The following is a 27,198-nucleotide window of genomic DNA, read 5'->3' as shown; positions in this document are numbered from 1 at the left end:
TAGAAATGTATGCAGAGTTTTTTATTCCAATTTATATCTGTAGAAGTAGCCAAATGATGAGAAAAAAAAGGATTCTGTATATCTATTGCAGAGAAAATGCTTATACTTGGCAGACTGATCATCACCCTCAGCTCTGTGCTGGCCCTTTATTAAAACTCTCTGCTTCTTTTTGGCTCCACTTCCTCCTAGTAAGTAGGCTTCTCTGAGTTAGTCATTACTTGTTCCCAAGTTGCGCCCCTGCCTACCTAATTTCATGCTGCCTCTATAAGATAGTCCTGGAGTGCCCTGTAGTCTCACCTTGGGAGATGTAATACAAACCACATAATGAGAGACACACTCTTGTTTTATTAAAACATGTGCTAGTTTCAAATATGTCAACTTGCCAATATTATTTGGAATACATATTTACTTTTACTCTTTGTTAATATAATATTAGTGATAACAGTATTCTGTGAGTCTTAAAATGTTCCAAATCAAGAACAGAGTTTTATGCTGAAATTTGAAGTGACTGACAGAAAAGTAATCATAGTAGTATGATGAAAAATTCAGAGTGACAGAAAAAAGACACATGTATAAGGAAGTTTATTTTATCAGTTTTCTCAATAAAAAGTTGGAATTTTCTCACTATCAAGTCCCTTGAAAATTTCACATACAGACAAAATTGTCAATGTACTTTACAAAGAAAATAATGGTACCTGGACTGTATAATTGTATAGAATTAACCTGAACTTGAAATCAGGAACGTTTTTTGAAAGAGGTGGACTGAGTATGATTTAAAGATGTGAAGTTGGAAATATGGGCAGAGACCGGATTCTGGAGGGACTTGCATATCATAACAGAGAGGTTTGAAATCTTCCCAAGTGTTAATAGAAAGAGCCGGTAGAAAGATGGAAAGAAAGGCAGAAAAATGTGATGTCACAGGAGTCTATGATAATGACTTTCAAGAGGGAGCAATAGGCTATTATTGATCAAGCAGGAAAGAGACTGAAAAAAAATCTGTTGTGTTTAGCAACATGTATATTCTTTAAAAGTCCAGTCACTGGAATGTCAAGTACAGCGTGAGGAATATAGTCAATGATATTGTAATAACTATGTATAATGTCAGATGGGTACTAGAAATATCAGGATGATCCCCTCATAAGTTATATAAATATCTAATCACCGTTGCACACCTGAAACTAATTCAATATTGTATATCAACTATAATTGAAAAGTTTAAATAATTCTTAAAAATGATTTGACAAGAACAAATTCAATTCATAATAAAGATGGAAATCAGTTTCTGTAGAGTTGAAAACATGCTTCATGCACTAATAGCAACAAATACAAAGTGCTTTAGAGAATGTAAGTCCCTGTTTTTTACCACAATGGTATATACTTCCTATCAAATTCTCCTAAATATAGGTCGAATTACTTCACTTTTCACCATTTCAACTATCATTTTTCTTGATTCAAAATCCAATTATATCTTAAATAAAATACTGTAAGAGACTCCAAAATACTTACATATTTTCTTACCCAATTTTCATCCATTTTTTAAATCTCTCAACATATATTTCTTGTGCACCTGCTCAAACCTGAAACTGTTCTAGTCACTTGGTCACTGAGGCACTGTAGATTTTATGACCTTAAGGAGTTTATAATTTAGAAAGGAAGACAGAAGATAAGTAAGGAAAATAAAAGTGGAACAATTAATTTCAGCTCTGGAAAGATGCTTTGGAGAACATAAAGTTAGAAAATTGAATAGAGAGCAATCAAATAAAGTGTGCTTGGTTACTTTTAACTGCTGTACACATAAAAATCACTTTGAAGAGGTGATATCTGTTGGGACTTGAAGAAAATGGAAGAAGATAGCCATAAAATTTGAAGAAACAGACACCCCAAACAGATAAATATTTCAGAGGGCGAGATATCCCAAGAAGAAGGAACAACATATTAAAATCTCCTGAGAAAAAAAGAAATCATGGCATATTCAAGAGATGCGAAGAAGACCAGAATGGCTGCAATATAGTTATTGATGGGGATAATAAAGACAGATGCAATCAGAGAGGAGTCAGCAGTCAGATTATATGGGTTTTAAGAAATTTTTATTTTATTCTTTTATGATTGTGATAGAAAGTTGATAACTTATCTTAAGCAAAGAAGTGACATGATCTGGTTTACGCGTCTGAAAGGTTGAACTCGCTGCTGCTGGGTAGGGTAGGGGATGTGGAAAAGAGAAGTAGAGCAGAGGCAAGGAGAAGTTAGGAAGCTCTTATAAACAACCAGCAAGAGATAAAATTTAAAAGAGTGTGGTAGTGGTTGAAATAGAAAGAAACATGCCTATGTTTTAGAGGAAGAGCAGACAAGACCTACTGATGGGTTGGAGGTAAAATATTAAAGAGACAATTAGAATGACTTTTAGGTTTGGGGCTTGAACAAGGAGGTCGATAATGGTGGCAGTTAGATAGGGCAACTCTCGAGGAATGCTTATTTCAGGAATCAATACTGAAATAGTTCGGTTTTGGCTATATTAGTTTTGTGATGCCTGTAAGATATCCAAGTGGAGAAGTTGATTGGTCATTTACATATATTGGTCTGGAATCTAGGGGAGAAGTCTTGGCTAGAATATAAATCTACATAGAAAGTTATCATCATCTAAATGGTATGTAAAATCATGGACTTGCAGACATTTACTAGGCAGAGAGTATAGGTAAAAAAAAAAATTGAAGTCCTATGAAAACTCTTTAGGACACTCCAACATTAAGAGATCTGGAATGTGTGGAAGAGTCATCTAATGATACTGGAAAGGAGTAGGCATGAGAAAAATCAGCTGAGAGTGGTGCTACAAATATGGGAGAAGACAATATTTCAAAAGAAAGAATGCTCACCAACTCAGATGCTACTGAGAGGTTAAATATGATGATACGTTAGTTTCTCATCACTGCCATAACCAATGATCACAAAGTGGGTGGCTTAAAAAAAGGAAATTTATTGTGTCACAGTAAGTGGGAAGCCAATGTGTCAGCAGAACCATACTCTTTCTCAAGCATCTAGGAGAGAATCTGTTCCATGCCTTCCCACTTGCTTTCAGTGTTGCCAGCAATCGTTGGTGTTTTCTGGTTTGTAGAGATATCACTCTAATCTCTGCCTCCATCATCACATTGCATTCACCCTGTGCATCTGGGTCTCTGTCTACTATTCTTATAAAAACAGTCATATTGGATTATCCATCCCTCTAATTGAATATGACATAATCTTAATTTTTTTACATCTACAAAGATTCTATTTCCAAACGTAAGGTCATATTCACAGGTACCAGGGGTTAGGACCTCAACATATCTTTTGGGGATAAATAACCACAAAAATGATTAAAAATTCACCATTGTTTATGACTAGATAAATATTATAGGTACATTGGTGAAGGCTGTTTCAGTGAAGGGTTGTGGTTAAATGTTTCATTGGAGTAGGCAGTGAAAAGGAAAAAGTGTATAAGTGAAGATAAGGAGAAGCAATTGTTTTTGAGAGAATTTGCAATGAAGTGTAGCATAAACATTATGCAACAAATGGTGTAGGACCTGAAGTCTGGAAATTTGTTTTGTTGTGTTTCAAGAAGGATAATATTAGCCTGTTTCTTACATTAATGGGAATGATCAGGTACACAGATAGGTATTGATGATGTAGGGAAGAAGGAGAATATTTGCTGGAGAGAATTCCTTAAAAGGAGGATGACATTCAGAGTACCAAGGAGGGACAGACACCATGAGTATGGTTATAGCAGGAGAGAACGAAGAGGCTGTAGGCATTTCTGCCAGGTAGGTTGGTGGATTTGGATTTGGGAAGATGATATAGCTCTGCAGCTATGTCTTCTATGTTTCTCCATATTGTCATTCCAAATGTTTGATTACATCGTTATGATTTTTTTCTCTAGAGAAGGCTCTAAATTTAACTTTTAGTCAGAATATAAAGAGTTAGCATATAATGTTGGGTGAGTAGTCATTAATTTGGAAACTAGAATCTTGTCAATCTCATTGCTTGCTAACTTTAAGTATGACATATGATCATTTATTTGTACCTTTGAATCTGTTGTATTATTATAGTCAGCAGAATACATATCTTTGTATCAAGGGTGTCATGTAAGGCTTAATTTTCTATTTTCTTGTATTAAAACAGACTCCTAGTGGTTTTACAGCATACTGTTTACAACAGAATATAACATATTTTAGAAAGATCTAATTATTAGGGTCATAAATCTTACTTAAAAGCCATTTACTAAATGGATATACTTTCTAAAAAGTAGTCCTATAAAATATGCAATATTCATGAGATTTGAATTTATATTAATTTGCTGTCAGCAGAAATTATATATGAATTTTATGAGGTTTGAAGTCTCCAAGGGAAATAACTATTTCCTAAGCATTAAGATTTCTCTACATAACATTTGTGTGGAAAATAAACGGAGAACTTCAACCCAGAGGCACATTTGTTCGTCTTTTTCTTTCATCTTATTGAGAGTATATACTAAAAAAATTATGATATGGTTTCAGAACTGACATAGTTGACCTATATGGCCTAATAAGGCTTGAAGGACTAATTCCATAGCAATTTTCCTAGGTAATTTTCTTTAAATGTATTGAGGATATTAGAAGATTAGATATACTTTTTCACACACAACGTTTTTGATTTTATTTTTTAAGTTTGGTGATTTCAGGTTGCAAACGCTATTTTGTGTAATTGAATCTTGTTCTGGATGTCCTCTTTCTCCCTAATTGCAAAATTAATTTATTAGCTTTCTCCATTTAGGACTTGAATTTCTTCTTCTTCTAAAGAGCCTGGAGCTCTGGGAAACAGTATTTTTTTCTGTCCCCAATTCCCGTGGGGGCCCTCCCCATATTTTCAGTGCTTAGGTTATAGGACTACTTGCTTATTAACACAATTCCCACTAAGCCACTGCTTGAACATGTAGTCTCAGGCTGTGCACTGGGAGGGAACAGGGTTATATGAAATCTTTATAAACTTATATAATTGCTACTCAAAGAAAAACAAATTATTGAATATGTACTTTCTTAAATTTTTTCATGGTTCAAAGGGTCAGATCCTGTTGTCATAGATATTGTTTAGGTAACTTGTATTTTTACAAAGTTTATAACCAATCCAGAGTTAACCCAACTTAATTTAAGAATCAGTATTATTTCACAAATGCCTCTGAATGTTATATACAGACTGAGTAGATACAGGTTTATAGTTGCGAGCATGCAAAACACAGTTCATTCTTGTATTATTATTTACTACTTATTGTATTATTTTTCATACAAACAACTGTAAGCCTATGTTTGCCTCACTTTGTATAATATACACTATATATATGTATATAATAATATATTTCTACTTATTAATTTATGCACTTATTAATACATAGATATAAAATAAGCACTATATATAAACACATCTACATTTCTTTCTTTTCATCTTTTCCAAAATACTGTTTTAAATGACTATGACGTTCCGTGCATTTAGCTTAGACAAAACGTTGGGCCTTATGTGCAGTGGATATACAAAAATATTTTAAAAGATTAGTTGTGTAATACTTCAAATGACAGGCAAACAGAGTGTTTTTTCCTATTAATATAATTACTTAATTTTATCTTAAATGTTAACCGTTCATGTACAAATACATTTCTACCTCATGTATTTTACATTTTAAAATTCTTTGAAGACTTAAATGATTAACTATTTCCTTCTCATTTGTTTTCTGACTGCTCATGCTATGAAGTTCTTAACACTGCTACCACACTATGGCATTATTTGAGAGTATGTTTAAAACAAGTGCTTAGAAAAGTACATTCAACAGGTCTGGTTCTAGATATCTAGAAACTCACATCAGTGTTGCAAATCACAGTCCTGAAGGTGGAAATAAAAAAAATTCAAAGAGAATTGAATACATTGTACATTGTGTTAATATATGAGATATTGCAAAATGCATTTTCTGAGAAAAAGCATTAAAAATATCAGAAAGATTATTTACATGAAACTGAGATTAAGGGTATTTTTTTCTTGCAATTTCTAGAAAAATCTTAATAGAAATGGTAGAATTACAAAGAATGCTCAAATGAAGATGTAACATCTTGAGAGCATTTCATGTATATGAAAGAGACTAAGGAAAATTTTAGAGGACAATGTGTGATGATTGTATGATGAAAAGGCTACCTATAAATTATTCTGAGAAAATAATTTCCAATTTATTTCTAAATTACTCTGAGGTATTTACATGGTTTATCAATCTCTTTTCTTTCCTATCTTGGTGTCTCTAACATAATTATCTTACAGTTTTCTTACTTTCTTCTGACTTAATCTCTTTCTTGGGCTGACCACCTTCCTTATACCTCCACTTGTCCTGCATTGCATCTCTTTCACTATGCATTTTCCCTTGGTGAATCATTTAGATCCATGAGCTCACTGACTATATATGTACTTCTTGCTACCAAGTCCAAGGCCTAGATCTTTGTTAGCCATCTGTTCATTAATTTATTCAATTATGTATTAAATGGTGATAACAGGTTCTGTACCAAGCTTTTGGATATACAATGGATAGCAAGTGCCTTATGGAGTTTAGAGCTGCTTGAGGAAAAAAAGTGTATAATTAAATAAGCATATAAATAAAGAAAAATTGAAATTGTGATAGATGCTATAAAGGGAAAAAATTCTGGTTGTGTATAATTGAGTTGAGAGGTGATATTAGATTTTCAGATAAAGAAAAGATCAGTTTGCCTACAGTATAGAGAAGAAGTTATAGGTCGGATAGAGCAGGTATCAATAAGTGCATTGTAACATCAGATAAGAGAAGATGAGATGGTAGCCTGGACCAGGATTCTGAGAAGAGAACTGAGTTGAGAGCTATTTAAAAGGTAAACCAGTCAGGATGTGGTGACAGGATATGGCTCAGGAGGGGGTTGAGGCAAAGGGAGAGGCCATGGATAATAGGGCCTTCACAGCTTGATAGAGGTGCTGCTACCCTTTGAGACATATACACTCAAAGATCAGAAATAGGATGTAGAGAACATGAATATGATTTTGAAGGTACTGAGTTTGACTTGCCTTTGGCAAAAATTGTTGAGATGTAAAGTACGTAGCTGGAGGAAGAGATCTGAACCCAACCCCAATGTTTATCTCCACATTGCTTTATCTCAGTTACTTATATTTAATATACAACTAAACTAAATACCTTTTCCTTTTCCACTCCTCAGATCTCACATTCAGTTAGTCACCAAGTCCAGTCAATTCTACTTAGTAAATACTTCTCAGATATATGTGGGGAAGAGGGTAAGAATAACAAATAGGTGAACACCAACCAGCATAGTCATTACCTCAGAGATGATGGGTATCCATGGAAAAAGTTTAGACAAATGATTGCTATTATCAGATATGTATTTTAAAAGTACACGGGCAGCAGTATGTGAAAATAAGTATGTGTCTGATGTTTGGGGGATGAGATGTGAGACAGGGAGGTTAACTGAGAGGCCTTTGTAACATTTCAGACAATAGATAATAAAGAGCTGGGGTAAAGAAATGACAGAATGAATGGTGAGAAAAAGATGGATTTGAGTAATTTAGGAGATAATTGCAAACCATGTTCTTTGTTTGAGGTAGGAAAAGATGAGAAGGAATTTTTGAGTACAATCCACATGTTCCTATTTGGGGAATTCAGTGGAGTATATTCAGCTGAGGATAACTTTTTAATGGGGAGAGAAGTGTGCTTTGGCTTTAGAAGATTTAGTGTGGTTCAGTAGTGAAGAGCACAGAAATTGGAGGTAGATAGTAACTAGACTCAAGTTCCAGATTTACTGTTTACCCTATATTACAGATTGCAAAAGGACTATACAAATTTTGTAAGCCATAATATCCTGCTCTGTAATGCAGATATTGAGTACTTTTATCTTAGTATTGAGTATTTAACAGAAAATGTAGATTAAACACTTGGCATATTAGATGATACATGACAAGTATTTAATAAATAATATGATTTCTGTAGTAAAAGAAAATTATAACATTGTTAGAGCTATGATTGTGAATAAAATAAAAATTTTAGAAAATATGCAATATTTTTATTGATATTTTTTAAGGAAAGCATTGAATAGTTTTGAGTCTTGCTTTAGGAAAGATGATTGAATGGGTTCCCTGGGAAAATCAGGTCTTAATATTGATAGATTTTATTAAGGATCTAAAGATTATTCAGTCATTGGCAAGACATCATAGCAATCAAAATATTAAGAAAAAACACTTTATGTTACAGACATTTTTTTTATGTTCTAGGAAACCACATTCCATTTTGTAAATTTTCTACTCTGCAAACCATTTTGCTATTGCCATCAACAAAGATGGAAAAGACATAGGTCCTTCCCACAGTGTTTCTAATGCAATACCATTATGTAACTCTTTTAAGTGGCTACATGGCAGGGTGGTGTGGATGAAGTATTTTTCAGATGGTAGTAAACCAAGAATTTTGTATTTATTGAATGTAAAAAAACAAAAGTGAAATATTCCCTTCCTAATCAGAGACTCATGAAGATTGTAATAAAAGGTCATATGCTATTCCCAGCTGGGAAAGTGGAATCTGTTGACACTTATTTTCCCACTGAATGTTGACTATGTAAACAATTATAAAGCTGACTAGTTTGGGATTTGAAATATGCATTATTGAAATTGGTATAAAAACACTGCTTACAGCTTTTTCTTCAGTCATTCAAAGAAACCAGTGTACGTGGGTCAGGAAAACCTATGAATTAGGCAGTTCCTAATGTACCCATTTCCTGTGTTGAAATCTCTATGAAACATAAAATTGCGTTGTATATGACCAGTAACATTGTGCTGACATGATCTTTTCCCTCCTTGCTGTTTTCCAACTTCTATAAAATGTTCCCTTTTAAGAAAATGAAGGTATTATACAGATGTTTATTTCCTTTTTAATCGAATCCGTGCTTGTCCACTAATAGACCCTTATGGAAATTATATGACTCATACAATCTTACCTTCATTTTAAACAAATTACATCAATGTTTGTGGAAAATAAATGCACATCAATTTCCATTTCACACAAAAAACATATAGTTGAAGAGATATTTAATTTTTTATTGCCTGGTGAAAAATATTATGCAGAGGTAGTGAGAAATTCTGTAGAGTTTATGGAGCCATATTAATTTGAGTTTAGATTCTTGGATTTTCCCCTGATTACTAGCTAAATATAAGTTCCTCAACTCTACAGAGTCTGAGTTTCCCTACTCATGATATGGTGATAATAGTTACCATATAGCTAAGATATTTCTAGAATAAAATTATGTAATATTTAAAGCACAGACAAGCCTAATCCTTAGTAGGTGTTCAATGTATTATAAATAATGTGTGTTTGGGATTTCTAGAAGCAGAGCCTAATATGCAGAGTTTAGTTACAAGTGATTTAGTGAGGAAGTTCTCCCATGAGAACCCTGCTATGGGCATGAGGAAAGGATGATAGTATAGAGGACAAACTGATACAATTCATGCTCCAGAGCTCCCTGTGTGATCAGGTGGTTGCAGTGGAAATGTAGCCTCAGTCATTCACGCAGGGAGCTCTGAAGCGTGAATTGTATCAGTTTGTTCTGCCTTCAGGCAAAGGGGGTTGTGCTTACACACACTCTTCTGCACCTTTCCTGTCTCCATCAATTAATCATCAGCTGCCACTGGGGTTGGAGGAAAGGTAGTATAGTGACTCCTGTCAACTAAGGGCAGTCCTTTCTGAGGAGAGTGCAGGTGTGAACCATTAGCCTTTAACACCTGCAGCATCTGGAGCTGGGCATACCAGCATGGGAAAAAGGATCCAGGAGGGACAAAACCACCATGCACTGCAGATACAAAAGCTTAGTTTTTGCCATTTGTGAAAGAAATGAATGTCACTCTTCCAATAAGGTAATCTTACATAGATAAAAATATTTTAAAATATTTAAATTAATAATTTTTATAATAAAATCTAATTATTTATTTAGTATACTAAAATCAATCACTTTATATAAAAGTTTAATTTATTTCTTTTGTGTACCATACCCATAGTCATTTGAAGTAAAATAAAATGTATTTCATTGCAAACAGAGCTTCATTTACAAATAACTAGAGGTCCAAGTATGGTTTTCAGGTCCAGAAATTTTGCATATATAATAAACATTGCAATTTAAATCTTATATACACTAGTACATGTTCCTATATAGATGAGGTGCTATTTTGTTTGGATTGATAGAATCAAACCAGTGAATCTACTCATAGTGAGTAACCAGCATCCTGTCTGAGTGCAACAAAAGATATGTCCGTGATTCCAAGTAATAACTACCATCATAATGAATGGAGATTGTTTATTACTGTCTGAACACTATGCATTTTCAGATATAGTGTAAATTTTTTGGATGCTTTTGACTCTTGTAGACTACAAAAAGAGTAAAGTTGATATATGGTCACCAAAATTTGAAAAATGAATCTCTTCGCTACATTGTGGAGTCATTTTATTCCAATGTTTTACACAAATAAGTTACCTTAGCTATTTGTCTAATATTGAACAATTCAGTAAGATAGTTTAGACATTAACATGGATATATATCTCCTAAGAATGCATTGATCCTGTTCATAAATAAAAATAGAACTAAAAATGATTTTTAAAATACCCATTTGATTTACTCACAAGTACACTGACAGCAAAAGTTTATGTGAGCTTTCAAGTTCACAATTCCTTAACCACCAATCTAAAATCCACAAAGCTTTAAAAACCAGAAGATTTTTTAAAAATTTGGAATAAAGTAATTTGGTAATGAAACCTAACCTTTCATTAGGCTATTTACAGATTTCATCTCATTTAGTGTGAACATTCCTTTAATTCACTGCAGAAAATTAATGTGTTTGATTATTGGATTCTGAACTAGGCATACCTGGGAATGTTGATTAATATACTCACATGTTTATCTGCCATATTACCTTACCAAATAAAAATTTTCTGAATTCTAAAACAATTCTATCTCCAAAGCTTTCTGATAATGGGTTATGGACCTGTATATATATAAATATATGAAATAATATATTGATTATGGTAAAATGAGCTGTATAAGAAAGCAAAATAAATCTTAATAGTTTAATAATAAAAATACATTGCTCTCTCACTCCTTACTCAGTTGCCTGTGTAAGGTAAAACACACAGTAGGGCTTTTTTTGTTTCATGCAGTCATTCAGGGAACTATATTGATTGAAAAGCTCTATTATCTTTATGACACAGCTTCTGAAAATTCTCTGGCTACTGAGAGTCAGCTCAGAGAAGAGAGAGAGGGGAATCATGCAGAAAGTTCTTTATGGGTCTGGCCTGGAGGTGTGATTTACAATACTCTGTCCCAATTCTTATGTCTTGGACTGAGTCATGTGGCCACATCTTACTTGAGAAGATTGGGAAATGTAGTCTAGCTTAGTGCCAGGAAGAAAAGGAAATGTGATTGACATACTACCAGTTGATTTTGTTATCTGCCACATATACATATGTACACATTATATCATCTCTGTCTCATATTCCCAAAGCAAAATATTTATTCACGGAAAAATTATTTCTTAATTAAGGCCATTAGTGATCTTGTTAATGAAATGACATTTAAATTTCTAAAAATAATTGGAAGATTCTGAAAAAGAAGAATGTTGTGTGTAACTGGTCCTACAAGATAATAACATATTAAAAATACATATTACTAAAAAAATATGGTACTGAATCATGGATAGATGCTGACCTGTACTTGAAGTCAGAGAAATGAAAATTAACATGAGTTATATTTCACACCCACAAGATCAGCAAAAATAAAAAAAATTAATCTTTCCAAATGCAGATGAGAATGTATCAAAGTAAGAAACCATGTTCACTTTCTTTAAACTAGTAGATATATATTTAACAGAAACTGTTAATGATATCAAAATAATTACAAGTATGTGCAGTATGGAATTTCTTAGAATAGCAAAATAACATAAATGTTCATAAACACAAGAACAAGTTGTGGTTCGTATCTAAATGGGATATTGCACAGCAATCAATATGAAAAACAGTGTATTCCGTATATCAATGTGGAATCATCTTTAAAACATCATGTTAAGTAAAGAGAAAAAAATGTATATTTCATAATGATATGTACAATATGATGCTCTCTCAGTCAGTGACAAGCTCTAGTCCTTTCTATGTCTCAGTTTTTAAATCTTTTTATTGGGTTAATAACAGTATCTAGATAGTAGAACAGGTGTGAGGATTAAAGGAACTAACACAAGGCAAAATGCTTAGAACACTCGTTGGAACACAGTAAATTCTCAATAAATATCATTAAATATTTGCATAAAGTTTGAAAACATACAAATAATTAATAATTTTTTTATGGATACACTCATATTCTAGAAAAAAAACTACATGGGGACAATACACTACAAATTTTGGGAAGTGGTTACATTGTGCAAGGTAGAAGGAGGTCAAAAACAAAAGAGGGAAGAAGAATAGAATTGAATTAAAGGCTTTTATGTAATGTTTTATTTCTTTGAAATTTATGATGCCAGTATGGGAGCATGTGAAGATTTGAATAAGCTGCTTAGCTGGATGTTGGCAAATGGGTATTAGTTGTGGTAGTTATGTTAATAATATTAGTTATGTTAACATCTTTTGTAATTTTGTTTATATTGGAAATATTTCAGAGTCATAAATAAAAGCAAGAAACAGATTACATTTTTGGAAAAATTTTAAATAAATGTATGTCTAGTAAATGTTTATAAACAGATAAACAATGCAGCCAGTAGATCAAACACAAAGGCCAATCTTTGGAGTGGCAGCTCACAACAGTTCCTGTGGCTCTGGGAATGGGAGCCAGATCCAAAGGAGGGCCTCCAGAGGGCACAGGTATCCTGCCTTTTCCTATCTACCGAGATGACTGATTCATATTGGGTCAACAGGATTCCTTCTGTTGGGAACTAACATCAGAAATGCTGAGCCAAGGCATCATTGAAACTGTCACGAGTGTATGTTTGTGATCTAGTCTTTCCTATAAGTCAGCCAGGCAACTGCTGAGCTAGCTGCCTGCTGAGCAGCCCGGCACCAAGGAATAGACAACCGTAACTATGCTATTCACTCAGCTTTTGTTGAATACAGGTTCACTCAAAGTAGAACATAAACATACATTAATATTCTACTCACACTGTAACAACCTAAGAGAAATATCTCACACACACACACACACACACACACGCACACACACACACACACAGAGCAATCAATGGGGGTTAATGAACCTGAGGCCCAGAGTCTCAGTCTGCAGATCTTGGAGACAGCACAGTGGGCAAGGGAGTTGTCAGTGTCTTGCATGGTAGGATCTCCAGAGCCATGTGGGCAGCTGGGCAGACAAAGTCCTCAGTGCAGCAGGGCAGAGCCTCTGGTGTCTGGTGCTAAGGAAAATCAGTGTGGCATGGAGTAGCACTCTGGTGTGTGCAGCTTGGCTGTCTCAGCAGTGGCCTGGAAGCTGCCTCAGTTATATCTTAAAAGTGGTGTACTCTACCCTTCTGGGTCTCTTGATGAGTGTCTTGGCACCCCTGATTGCAAGTGGGTAATTTTCCCAGAAGCCTATCTATGGGTGGTCCTGCTCTGTAGACATGGCTGTTCTGTTCATGTGTACAGATATCTTAAGTATGTCACCTTGCCAGATGTGTCTAGAGCGTCTTAGGTAGTTTCCCTCTTGCACCAAACTGTTGTGACTGGCTGACAGCCGTTTTGGTTAACATGAGTGACTCCACTTTGTTTTAAATACTTGATGCTATCTTGACTGGACCAATGCCATTTTATTGGTCCTGCTCTCCACAGAAGCTAACCCCTTTAAATAGATGGTCCATGAACTTCAGCTGCTGAAGTCCCTGAGCTGGCTGTGTATCTACTAACTTTGGATCTGAGAGATACTACAGAACCATTCCAATAAATCCTCCATTTTGCTTGGAGTCCAGTTCTTGGCTTAGAGCAAGGAAATCTTAACGCAATCTTAAAATTATTATATTTATCTCTAATACAGAGAGGATAATCATTCAGCAGAGTCCTTTTGTGGGAACAGATTATTTCCAATTCCATATGGAATAATTCTCCAAAAGCATTGGTAGAGTTGGAGTCTGGATTCATGTTCTGTATGCATCTAAGAAATGTATTAGTTCCTCTAAATTCAGTTCTGTGTACTTACCTATCACACAGCAACTCAACGGTTAATTAGAACTGTTGAAAAATTGCTACAAATTTTGGAGATGTGCAATGCAAAATGCAGTGAGTTTAGTAAAATATAAAATTAGTGGATGTGCTGATTGTGATGATATACATAAGGGCTTCTATTTTTTTTTTTTTTTAAGTTTGTGTTAATGAGGCTGCTACTCTCCATAGTTGAGGAAAAATTTACAGATACAATTGCTTTGATTTGGACATACGCGATGAGGGCCAAGTATATTTATGAGACTATTTGAACCTTGCTGTAACATTATAGCAATATTCCTTTCTTCAAATTCATACATTTTAAGAATAAACTTCTGACTGCCTAAAGTTGACAAACACAGTGACTTTCATATTGTGAACGGTATAAAACAAACAATGGGAAAGAAATATTCTTGACACATGAACTATATTATTAGAAATGAATGAATTGAACAGATCTGTCAACAAATTGTTTCAATTCCTAATATTAACAGAAAATCTTATAAAGAAGATTCCAGCGAAAAGTAACTGTCAGGAAAGATATTAACTATACTGTAATAAATAACACAGCTGACCCTCAGTTCACTGAGAGGAATATAACAATTACTACTCTTTAGAATTTATGAACATTATTACTCAACCTATTGCAAAATGTGATGTGGAATTTGGGGGAAAATTGTAATATCTAATAGTTCTAATTGAATATTTGTGTTATTAAGAGAAAATTATGTTGCATCATATTCAAAAGTTCTTTTTATTTTCCATTGAATATAATTTATTACTTTAAGAGGTTGGTATGTATGCTCTCAGCAAGATTTGGATCACAAACAGAAATTTAGCAATCATGTTGAATTCTCTTTTCCTCTTCAGCTCTGGTATGTGGTGAATTAATTAACTGCTCTTGACAGCCTAGCTTTTGAAACAGTATTCTGTTTATTTAGATTCTATAACCAAAAAGGAAACACATTTGAGCCTTCCCATTCCTCCCCCCACCCCCTGCCCCAACCAGGAGTCCCAGAGGAAAGATCTATTTTACAGCTGGGTGATCCCAGGGTTGTGTTACATTAGAAGAGAAAACAGTGCATATGTTGCCAGGTAAGTGGCCAGGTGCTCTTCTTCGGACCAATTCTACCTGTCTAACCATTACTCATTTCTATATTCAAGGGTAGAGAGACTAAAGGGCAGGGACCAGATCTGAACCAAGTCTTCATTACAGTCAAGATTGCAAGAATACTGGTTTGCCTTGGCATAGGAGCCAAAAACATTTATATTTTCCTTTAGTTCTTGAGAGATGGAGAAAAAGCCTCCAAAGCATCAGTTTATCTGTCATTCCATTTTTTGAAAATCTCTATCCTTCTTCATATTTGACCAATATAGAGCTTTTGCAATGTCAAAAGTTACAATAATAAATAAAACATTGTTATTATATTGAATACCTACTTTTTATTGGCATTTATAACTTATTAAATTGATTAGTATAAACTTATTTATAATATTCCCTTATCATTTTAATGTCTATAAGATCTATAGTGATATATTCTCTTATTCCTAATGTTGGTAATTTGTGTATTCTTTCTGTTTGGCCTGAGTTTTATCAATTTTATTGATCTTATCATAGAACCAGGTATTGACTTCATTGATATTCTCTGTTGTTTTTGTGTTGTTTATATCATTAATATCTCTTCTTTATTTCTTTTATCCTGCTTAACTTTGGGTTTAGTTTGTTTTTCTGGTTTCTTAAGATTAGAGTTTAGGTTATTGATTTAAGACTTCTTTCTTATGTAGGTGTTTCAGCACTACATGTTACCTTCTAAGCACTGCTTTAGAGCCAGTAGATCTTCTGATGGGTCATGTTTTCATTTTCATGCAATTATTTTTTTAAGCAGTATGAATTACTTTCTAATTTCCCTTTTGGTTTCTTTATAACCCATAGTTTATCTAAAAGTTGTTATTTAGTTTCTAAATATTTAGGTATTTTCCAGCTTCTAAAATTGCCCTAGCATCTGAAATTAATTCATTTGATTACCCATTCTTCTTTTACTTCCATGGTCTTATCATTTGAGATCAACAGGCTGAACAGGCATACCACTGTTCTAACTGATATTCTGTCATTTTAGTATTGTGTTCCTTAGTGACCTCTGAGGAGGTTACAGCTTTTTGTTTTGTTGTGTTTATTTGTTAATCTTCCCTGTTGCCTAAATTATTTCTTTGTCTTCCAAGGTAAATCTTATATATATATATATATATTTGTTTCTGTCAGGTTTTAAGATATTTCTCAAAATTTTAGTGCTCCTAGGTTATTCATCCATATTGAAGAAAAATGCAACATAAAAACTGACTATAAGCTCTGATGGGTTTTACATTAACCTATGATTGGCCAGGGAACTCACCAGTAGGCAGAGAAGCCCTTTTACATATGGAAGACTGCTCTGTGGCATAAGTACCTGTTCTGATTCTCCCCAGGGACTTCACTAGATATTAATCTTCAGTCCCTCTTCTGGGCATTTGAGGGGCATGACTGTCTGATAATTTTGTTCATGCTGATGGAGTATATTCTTGATTGTCCCTCTTTTACCTAACCCCACTTCTTACTTCTTGACTCTTATGTAACTGCAATGTCTGAGTTCTGAGTTCTGCAGGGATTGACTGACAACATCGGTTTTCATGTTGGATGCAGTCCTCTTCCTCCTCTTTCCTTCCTGTCATCCCTTCCAGTCTTCCTCCATGAATAAACCCAACTATAACTGCTTCCCTTTTATTAGTTATAATAGGTATATTTTAGCACTCAACAATTACAACGCTTTATTTTAAAAGCAGAATTATACTGTTATATTCTTCCTAATAAGAAGCTGTTTGATGGTGCATGATATGCTCATATATTTGTACAATTTATATATATGTAAAATAGTCTGTTCACTTATTAAGATGATTTTTGAAAAAGCAGATTTCCTCATATTTTAAAGGTTACTAGAAATAATAGGTAAAGCAATATATGTATCAAGGATAATAGGAACTCTCTGGGCATTTTGTTTAGGAGGCTTATCCAGAATTGTATATGTATTTGTTGCTTTGTGTTAGATGCTATTTGATAGTTCAGAACTAAGGTGACATTTTTTAAAAATCTAAATGCTTTCTACCTCATTGGGTTGGGATAAAGAATAATCAAATAAAATGATGTATCAGTTATTTGAAAATAATATGCTAAAATGGATATAAAATCCAACAAAGTGCTGTTTGGGGGGTGATTCTGTAGACAGGACAGATAAGGTATCATTTAAGGGATATTGCATTCCACTCTGGCATCTGTAATCAGGAATGAAATATTTATTAAGTTATCTAGCAAGGGAAATTATGCTCATATTTTCTTCTGTGTTTTCTGAGGTAATGGAATTCTCCAAGATTCTTGGAAAAATATTCAGGGAGGTGGAACATCCAGTTCCAAAATACTTTCTCCTTTGGGAGAAGTGGAGTTGGCAGGGCATGAAATACGCATCTCTCAACATCAGGCCACTAGTGAGGGGTCCCATCACTTGTCAGTTTTTGTGTGACTGACCTGAATGAAAGTGAATTAGAAAAATAAAGGAGCTGATTTTCTATTATCTTTTTGGAGTCAGGGGAGAGAGAGGGACTGTGGAGGGCAGGAGAGAGGAAGAAAAGGAGGGAGGAGACAGGGGCAGATGCATTCAACATTAATTTTATTATCAACCATAGCATCTTAGAAATGCAGAGAACAGAACATATCTTATTCAGCATCTTTTCCAATATAGAAATCCTTTTTTAGCTTCTCTGACAGAATAGTAAAAATACTTTTATTGATGTATAACTTATTTATTTGTAAGTTGTTATATACATTTCAGAGAGTTCTAACAATTACACAGAGCTGCAAGAAAGAAAAAAAAAACACCTTCTTTTAGTTACTTGCTTTCTGGAAAAATGAAAAGTCATGATGTTGTTGTACTGAGATTTTGGAAGATAGCTTCCATTTTTTTCTTTTAAAATTTCTGGACCTTTTTAAATTTCATGTTGTAATTCCTTCAATCGTTCTTTATTTAAGCTTTCAGTACTTTTATAGATATTTCTTCTTGATACTTTCTTATTTTCTTTGTTTCTTTCCTTTTTAAATCTTACCTGTGGATATGTGTCTTAATTTTAGAGGGAGCAGGGGTGGGGAAGTGGGGCGTGGGAAGAGAGAGAAAGAGAGAGAGAGAGAAGGAAAACATTGATGTGAGAAAGAAACATCAATTGATTCCCTCCCATAGGTGCCCCAACTGGGGATCGCACCGACAACCTTTTGGTGCACAGGATGACCCTCCAAGCAACTAAGCTCAGTGGCCAGAGCAATACCTCCTAATTTTCAGTTTTTCTTAAAACTCTTTTAAGTTGAAGTATGCCATATACAAATTGGGTTGGCCAAAAAGTTTATTTGTTTTTTTCCATAAGATGGCTCTAGGAGAACTTAGTTGTCTTTAACTTCATTCAAAACTATTTTGTTAGATTATATTGTGACAGCTGTGACATCAGTGTGCATTGTTAAAAAATACTTTGTCAAAATTTGTGAATTTTTGTGTAGTCATTTTCATATTGAAGATGGAAGAAAATAAGCAATATTTTCAGTGTATTATGCTTTAGTATTTTGAGAAATATAAAAATGCAATTGAAACTCAGGAAAAGATTTGTGCAGTGTAAGGAGAAGGTGTTGTGACTGATTGAATGTGTCAAAAGCGATTTGCCAAGTTTCGTGCTGGAGATTTCTCACTGGACGATACTCCATGGTCAAGGAGACCAGTTGAAGTTGATAGTGAATCAAATTGAGACACTGAGACCAATCACTGTTATACCATGTGGGTGATAGCCTACATACTCAAAATACCCAAATCAATAAAGTTATTGTTGAAAATAAAAAATACGTGTTTTATTTTACAGAAAAAAAATGAAACAAACTTTTTGGCTAACCCAGTAAAAGTACACAACTCATAAATGTACAGCTCTATAAATTATCATAAAATGAATAAACCATTGATTAACACCCAAAGTAAAAAAAAAAAAGCATTGCAGTTATCAAGTAAGCCCCCGGGTGCCTATTTAATCACCATTGTCCTACCCTCAAATATAATCACCACAGTATTCTGATTTCCAACATCATAGAACAGTTTTGTCTTTTTGAAATTTGATATAACTAGGACCACATTGAGTTCTTACATTTAATATTTGGTTTGTGAGAGTCATCTGTGTGGTTGTGTGTAGTTGTAGTATATACCATTTCATTTTTGTGGTTTTTCATTATATGATAGCACAATTTATTTTTATGTTTAATCATTTATGGACAGTAGACTGTTTACAATTTGTTCTGTTATGAATAATGGTGCTGTGAACGTTCTTGTACATGTCTTTGTGTACACATGTGCATGAGTTTCTATTGGATATAAACTTACAAGTGAAATTGTTAGATCATGAGATATGTGCATGTTCAACTTTAGTAGATAATACTAAATACTTTCCAAAGTGATTGGGCAATTTACATTCCCAGGAACTATGTATGAGAGTTACTCTGGTTCTGTCTCTTTAACATTTGGTATTTTAATTTTTTATTTTAGATATTCTAATAAGTGTGTGATGTTATCTTACTGTGTTTTAAATTTGCAATTCTCTGATTGTTGAAGTCTTTATGTTCATACTTCATTTGGATATGCTCTTCTGAGAAGTGTCTGTTTAAGATTCTTTTCCATTTTCCTGTGGTATTTTTTGCCTTTTTCTCATGATTTAAGGCATTTTCCATACATTAAAGATAAAAGCTCTTTATATGTACTGGGAATATCTTCTCCCACTCTGTACCCTGGCTTTCTGCTCTCTTCAAAGTTCCTAATTGTAATGTATTTCCTTTATGGCTAGAGCTTTTTCCATCTTGTTTAAGATACCTTAGCTATTCCAAGATCATAAAAATATACTCTGTTATCATCTAAAAGTTTTATTGTTTATATTTAGATGTATATTTTACCTACAATTATTTTTTTACATATGATTTGAAGTAGATATCACCATCCATTGAGGTATTGATTGCACATCTTAGCAAAGATGTCAAGCAGGCATACATGTAAAATTTGAATTTCAGAGTGGTAGTCTACACTAAAGTTAAAGTTTTGGGAGTGTTCAGTGTATAAACGCTACTTAAAGCAATGAGATTAAATGTTATTGCTAAATAAATGAGCATAGATTAAAAGAGACTTGAGGACAGAGTCCAGGGACACTCCAACATATCACCCAACATTGAATTTAGTACTCCACTATATGCTAATGTAGAGAGCAGTATACTAATACAGAGCATAGCTTACTATAGATGTATGCCATCTAAATACTGCCCTTAGTAGTGCATGCCATGATCGTGTTGGCTTATGCCAGAGTCAGGTCAGAATATAAATTTGATGAAATGTTATGGTAAAACAGAATTTCATATTTTTAAATATGAATTGTCATTAAGTCAATTCTTCATCTGTACTAATAGAATTGATTAGTTTGCATATAAAAGCAACAATTTTCTTTTTTTTTCCTTGAACATAGTTTTCTTGAACATATAAAGTTTTCATGTTATTTGGGTCATTTGTCCCACCTACCAAGATGTTTTGGATATATCTGCTATCTGTCTTACATCCATCCATCCAACATTTGTAGATTTGATAAGCAAATGACTGATAGTAAATATTGGATACTATAGGATTGCACCCCGAAATCTATGATACACTGGAGACCTTCCTTCTCTTGTGGACATAGCTCCTAATATCAAACCTTGTTTGAACAAAGCTGTTTAATTATATCAACCTACTATCACTCAGGTCCTATTTCTTTAGCTTTTTTAGGAAGGAAATCATAAAAGAAACCATCTTTTTTATGTGTTCCTATCTCGTAGAGTACTGAGTAGGGCACCTAACACTGGAATCTTACCCACATTTTTGTCAGAGTAAATTACTTTCTGTGTCAATTTATTGCCCCTCTGTGAGAGAAATATCCACAAGATGGTGTGATGCACACCCAAATGTCATACTTGGCTTCTATCCACTTCCAAGTATATAAAAGTAAAAATTTTGTGCAGAGTAGTAGCTTTTATTCAGCCTAATTAAGTAAGGAAGTATCCCTGAGTGTGCATTGATTTCAATTGCCACATTTACAAAGTGCCTACTTTATGCAATACACTGTTTTGGATGATATGAAAGGCATAAAATGAATTATGGATCCCTGTCATCACACTTCATATCTAATCTCCAGGTCTGTCTTGTATATTACTGTTGAATCCCCACTATAATTTTCTTTATTTTCTGCATAACTTGTTTCCAAATCATTCCCTGGGATTTCACTGTTCCTTAAGACACCTGCATAAATTGTTGTTAGGTGGTTTTAAGTTCTTACCAGCCATGATAATATCTGGCTCTTTATAGTCATGTGCTTAATTAACATCCATAAGCTGTGAGCAACCTTTGATTTTTCTACTGTCACTATAGGGTTGGTAATGAGAAATAAGGACACTGAGTCTTTTTGAGGTTAAACCATATAGTTAGTGACCCAGCGGGGTCTAGAAATAAATTCTCTCATCCCCAGTATTATTATTATTTTTTCACTAGTCCACAAAGTATGACTTCAACATTGCAGAGGTTTTGAATTTAAGGACCTCTGTTAGTAATGAGTACAGACTCAAAACTCTCTTAGGTGTACCTCATGACTGTGTTAGGAGTTTCATGTAAAATGAGGTACTTCTGCTCCTGATCTTGCAGGCTACTACTGTTACACTCCCAGGAAAGCTTTGAGGTCTGAAACTTGTGTTTAAGTTGTAAGGGATCATTTATTTCTGAAACATTTACAGTAGTGCTTTTATAAGGCATGTGACCAAATCATAATATATGCTTTTAGCAATGAAGGAAGGAAAGTTACTGATTATCAGTAGGAAACTTGGATGTTGTACACTTGAAATTGGGATATAAAACAAAACAAAAAGCTAAAGATTATCAGATCTCAAAGGGAAAATTAGTAATTCATGAATAATAATTAGGGAAAATATTTTTAAAAGGTAGGGTGTCGGAATACCTCTGAGATCAGTTTAATACATATGACCTGCACTTATATATAGCAGATTACCTAACTTCAAACTGACCTTGGCCACTATATGAGGGCAATATTTTTGAAAGTATGAGCTGTACTAAAACAGTTTCTGCAATGTATTAGGCACAAATATGCTTTCCTTCCACGTTAGGCATGCAGAACTTTTTCCCACCTGTTTATTTTTCCTTAAACAAACATATTATCTGATACAACTAGTCCAAAGAAAATTTTCTCTTCCTCTATGTGAATGAACTCCCCTTTTACCCTTTTGCTAAATCCTGGAGTTCTGATGTAGTTCGGGATCTTATATTACATCCATGTCACTTTCTGGAACCACTTCAAGGGTATAGTGCCTTGAATTATTTTCAAGCATTTAATCGGCTTCTGTTTAAGTCAGTTTTCTCCTTTGACAGTGTAAATTTATTTTCAATTGCAAATATATGATAATACAAGCTGGACTCCCTCTGCCTGTTATAAGGTTTGAAGTAAAAAACAAGTGTTGTCTGTGTTGTATAGCTGTAAAAATTAGCAAAATTAAGAATTAAGAATGTTTCATCTAGTTGTAGCTCTAATGACAGTTATTGTACATTGTCATATATTTTCTCTTCGCCATTGAAAAATCCATTTTTTTTTTTTTTTGTAGAAATAGACAGCTCCCAAAAGAATGGTTCTGGGTGTCCAAAATAAAAGGGAGAACGTTTCTATTAAATGGATTTAGACTTATTCTATGGGAAAAAAATAAGACGTTGGAGTCAGAGTTTTAGATTCATAGTTGAGCTCTGATATTTACTAGTTAGGGCACTTTGGGAAAATGACATTTCCTTTCTATGCCTCAGTTTCCTCAGTGGTGGAATGAGGGTGATAGTAGTGGCTGGCTCCCACCCGTTGGCTTATGGAATGCTTTAAATGAGATAGGATATGTGATGTGCTTAACATGGTGTCTGTACTTAGGGATTGCTTTATCGAATTAGTTATTATTATGATTTACACAGGAGATTGTTATATAAAGGAGTGACCTTCCCAGATGGCAGAAGAGAAGAACCACTAGGAAAAAGTTAAAAGGTTCTATTATATATAGTTTTTAGATGATAAAATTGAGACACAAAGATATGACAGCTTATTAATATATCCATCTTATCTAACAAGAGTTAAGTTTCTAATCTCACTGTTTTACCATGTGGAAAATTTAAATAGGAAAATTTGTACAATACTACTATAACTTATCTTTTGCTGAAATTTTGAGTTTATCTGATTCAGAAACTGCTTAAAATTTTTCACTTGATGAATTTACCTTGATGGAACATATACCATAAGGTACATTTTGAAAAATAAATGGTATGAATAAATACATTATAAATACTGTTGAAGTTTGAGGAATTTATGAGTTCTCTATTCCTCCCTTTGATTTGAAATCAATTGAGAAAATATTTAAAAGTCAAATAGAACGATAAAATGATATTGACTCTCAAACAGGTAAATCTATACTGAAAGGATAGCTTAGGATAAAAGTAAATGACCTTGCCATAGCCATCCTTGCTCCAGGCTAGGTTTTAGAAAAACTAGCCTCAGGGAAACCTTTTTCTACAGAGTCTGTGGTTGTCAAGGATCACTACGCCACTTTATACATACAACTCTTCCTTAATTGGCTCTACCTATTTAAGAGCAGCAACAATCATTAACTTATCTATTTCTGTGGGGAGGAATAATGATTTTTTTTAATTAAGAGGTCATAAGTAAATGTAAATAAGAAGAAAATGAGGATGAAACTCTAGACATGCCTATGAAAGTTAGACTACACTTGGCAAGAATGTTGGCAATCACAACAAGTGTGTGAGATTATCCTAGAGACTCTAGCCTAAGAAATAAAGTAAAATAAGTAAAAATATATAAACAAAGAAAGGAAGAATTCAAAGAATCAAAAGTGAACAGTGACTTTTTCTAAAGTTCAAAAGAATTATTTTTTTAAAAAATCACAAAAATACTAAGTAGGGTGACTAAATATTAAATCTTTGCCTTATGCCAGAAGATAATTCCAGGATAAAAACAAATTTAAAACATTATCAACCATTAGATTTGGGTCGATGAGACACAAATCCAGTGGCCCTCATAGCAAATCTTCTTTCCTATCTTGGTTGCTTAGCCGACAGTTGGCTCAGCAGGTGTGAGTTAGTTCAATAGAAGAATAGTTGCTGGGGTCCAGAAGCTCCTTCTTTCTAACAAGGCCATCCCTTGATAAGGGGATTTCTACTGTTACAATTCAGATGGATTCCACTGCCCCTTAACCATAATTATAAATATGTGGTCTATTGCTGACTCAAGTTCTCTCTGTGCTGAAACACTGGCCATGTATACATAGACCTGAGCAGTGGCTGATAAGACTTGAGGGCTAGGGATGATGTATGCTCTACTTCTTTGCTTATCAGATTTCTCTTGATAACTTCATCTTTGGTCTGCACTGTGAGATGCTGGTGCTGTGTGCTCATGAATGGCAGCTGGAAAGGAAAAAGAGATAACCATGTTTCAAGGAGAATTCAGGGGCAATTCTAAAAAGTAATGAAGTATACAAAAGTAAGAATTGCACATTACATCAGAAAGGCAGGATGGATAGATGCCAATGACCTTGGCTTGGACCTCTGCCTCTGAGGCCAGTGTGATACCAGAAGGGAAAATTTAAACCTAGGAAGGGGTTAAAAGGAAAATGGGGAGGAGGAGAATTCTGTGACAACCAGTATTTTCCACAAGAAAGCGTGTTTAACTAGAAAGAAGGTAACTGAGTTTATTTTTCACTGTCAAGACCACATTTTGACCAGTGAAAAAGGAAGCTTGACAGGTAACTTTAGTCGTAGAGAAAAAATTTAAAGCTACATTTTTCATGGCTGAGTTATGTAAAATTCATACCTCAATTAAGAGAGAAATGACTATTTGAGGTCATGTTAAGATAATTTATTTATATTTTAGAAAGTGGGAACTAGATGATTTTTATTGAAGAGATACCTCTGTGCAAACACATTTTTTGGAACAACATTCATTTTTCAAACAAGTGCTAAATAAGCATGTCTATGACATTACTTTCCAAAGGTAAAAAATGGCCTAATGGGAGGAGAAGGAAAATGCCAAAATCATCCTCCTAAAGTGTTTTCATAATATCACTTTTTTACAAAACAAAAGAAGTTACACTAATACATCTCATTCTACATACAGACTGGAAAACTGGAAAACTAGATTATAAAGTGAAAAGATAATATTATGAAGCATTCTTACTGCCTTTACTGCATCTCCTTTTAAATATAAGGAATAGAAGAAAACTGTCAGGAATGTGTTTTCAAGATGAGCTCTTTGCTTGTGGTATTTCATCTGGCTCTAAACATAGCATGCAAATAAAATGAAAAGAGGACATTAATTTGTTTTTAATATAAAACAATAAACAGTTATGCCACCTACTTGGTAACATATTATGCCAGCCTTTTCCCTCTTTTAAAAATCTTTTTCTTTAGAAATAATTTCAAACTAACGAAAAGGCAAAGGGATAATACAGGAACACCTATATATTCTTTATCCATATTCACCTATTGTTACCTATAGTTTTTTTTTTTTTTGTCATTGTGAAATATTTTTTGAAGAGAAAAGAAAGTTGATGATAATTTCCCAACAATATGCAGCAATTGGTCCAACCCTGTGTCTCATGTGACCAGATAATTCAACTGAGTGATGATATTTTGAGGCAAGATAATTACATTGTGTGTATAGGGCACAACCAGTTAAAAGCAAAACAAATCATCATCATCAATTGGTTTGTTTCTCACCCTTTTGTTCTATACCTCGGAAAGTAGTTGAATGTGTCTTTTTCCTATTTTCCTGTTTATTTTAACATTGTATAGGTCAAGCTGGTTACTTTTAGCTTGAGGTTACTTTCAACTGCCTCAAGTGTTTCCTCACTGTAAATTTTCATTTATTTATTTATTTAGACTTTAAATAATTTTTTTATTTTTAAATTACAGTTGACATGCAATAGTATATTAGTTTTAGGTATACAACCCAGTGATTAGACATTAATAACTTACTAAGTGATCATCTTGATAAATCTCATACCCATTCATTTTTAATGGCACCTTTCAAAATCTTTTTTTTTTTTAAGACGTTATTTATTTATTTTTAGAAAGAGGGGGAGGGAGGGAGAGAAACCTCCATGTGTGGTTGCCTCTTGTGTGCCTCCAACTGGGAACCTGGTCTGCAACCCAGGCATGTGCCCTGACTGGAAATAGAACCAATGACCCTTTGGTTCATAGGCTGATGCTCAATCCACTGAGCCACACCAGCCAGAGCACCTTTCAAAATCTTAATATATTGACTATTTAAAAGTTAGTTATACTGCATTGTTTTCTGTGTTCCATGGGCAGCATCCCTGTTTCTTATGGCTTTTCAGGAAAGACAGCTTTGGTGAGTGCACCCTTGCTCTCTTAGGGCAATGAGGGCCAAATTTCCATTCTTTTGTTATCATAAGAGGGGCTACTTCACTTGTCAAATGGAGAGTCAACAAAACTTTCAACTATTCTAGCTAATGAGTAAGTTAAAAGACCATAAGTAAATAAATGTGTGAAGATGTAAATAAGTCTTAATAACAGGTATGAATTTTAAAAATGAGAATCTCATTAAAACCCCATTGTCTTTTATCTTATAAATCTTTCCAGAAATGTCCTATATGTGTAAAAAGCTATATAGTCATTGCTACAGTGGTAGGCATATAATTACAGACAAATATAGAAGAATACATATACCTATAAATAGAATTACAGATACAGGTTCAGAAATGTTTTGTCATATTTTATATGAGACTATATAATATAAACTTTTTGCAGCTTGCTCTTTTTACATAACAATATACCTGAGCTAGC

At 33.8% G+C, this 27,198-nt stretch overlaps 1 protein-coding gene across 1 annotated transcript in view; it reads left to right on the top strand.

Moving 5' to 3' along the window:
• Positions 1-27,198, top strand: part of CFAP299 (cilia and flagella associated protein 299) — a 556,975-nt gene that overhangs the window by 208,797 nt on the left and 320,980 nt on the right. The window lies entirely within an intron of this gene.

This window comes from Furipterus horrens, unplaced genomic scaffold (assembly GCF_987537825.1).
Source record: "Furipterus horrens unplaced genomic scaffold, mFurHor1.1.pri manual_scaffold_2, whole genome shotgun sequence".
Classification (NCBI taxonomy): Eukaryota; Metazoa; Chordata; class Mammalia; order Chiroptera; family Furipteridae; genus Furipterus; species Furipterus horrens.
The sequence above is the reverse complement of the archived record's forward strand: the minus strand, read 5'-3'. Positions and strand labels throughout refer to the sequence as shown.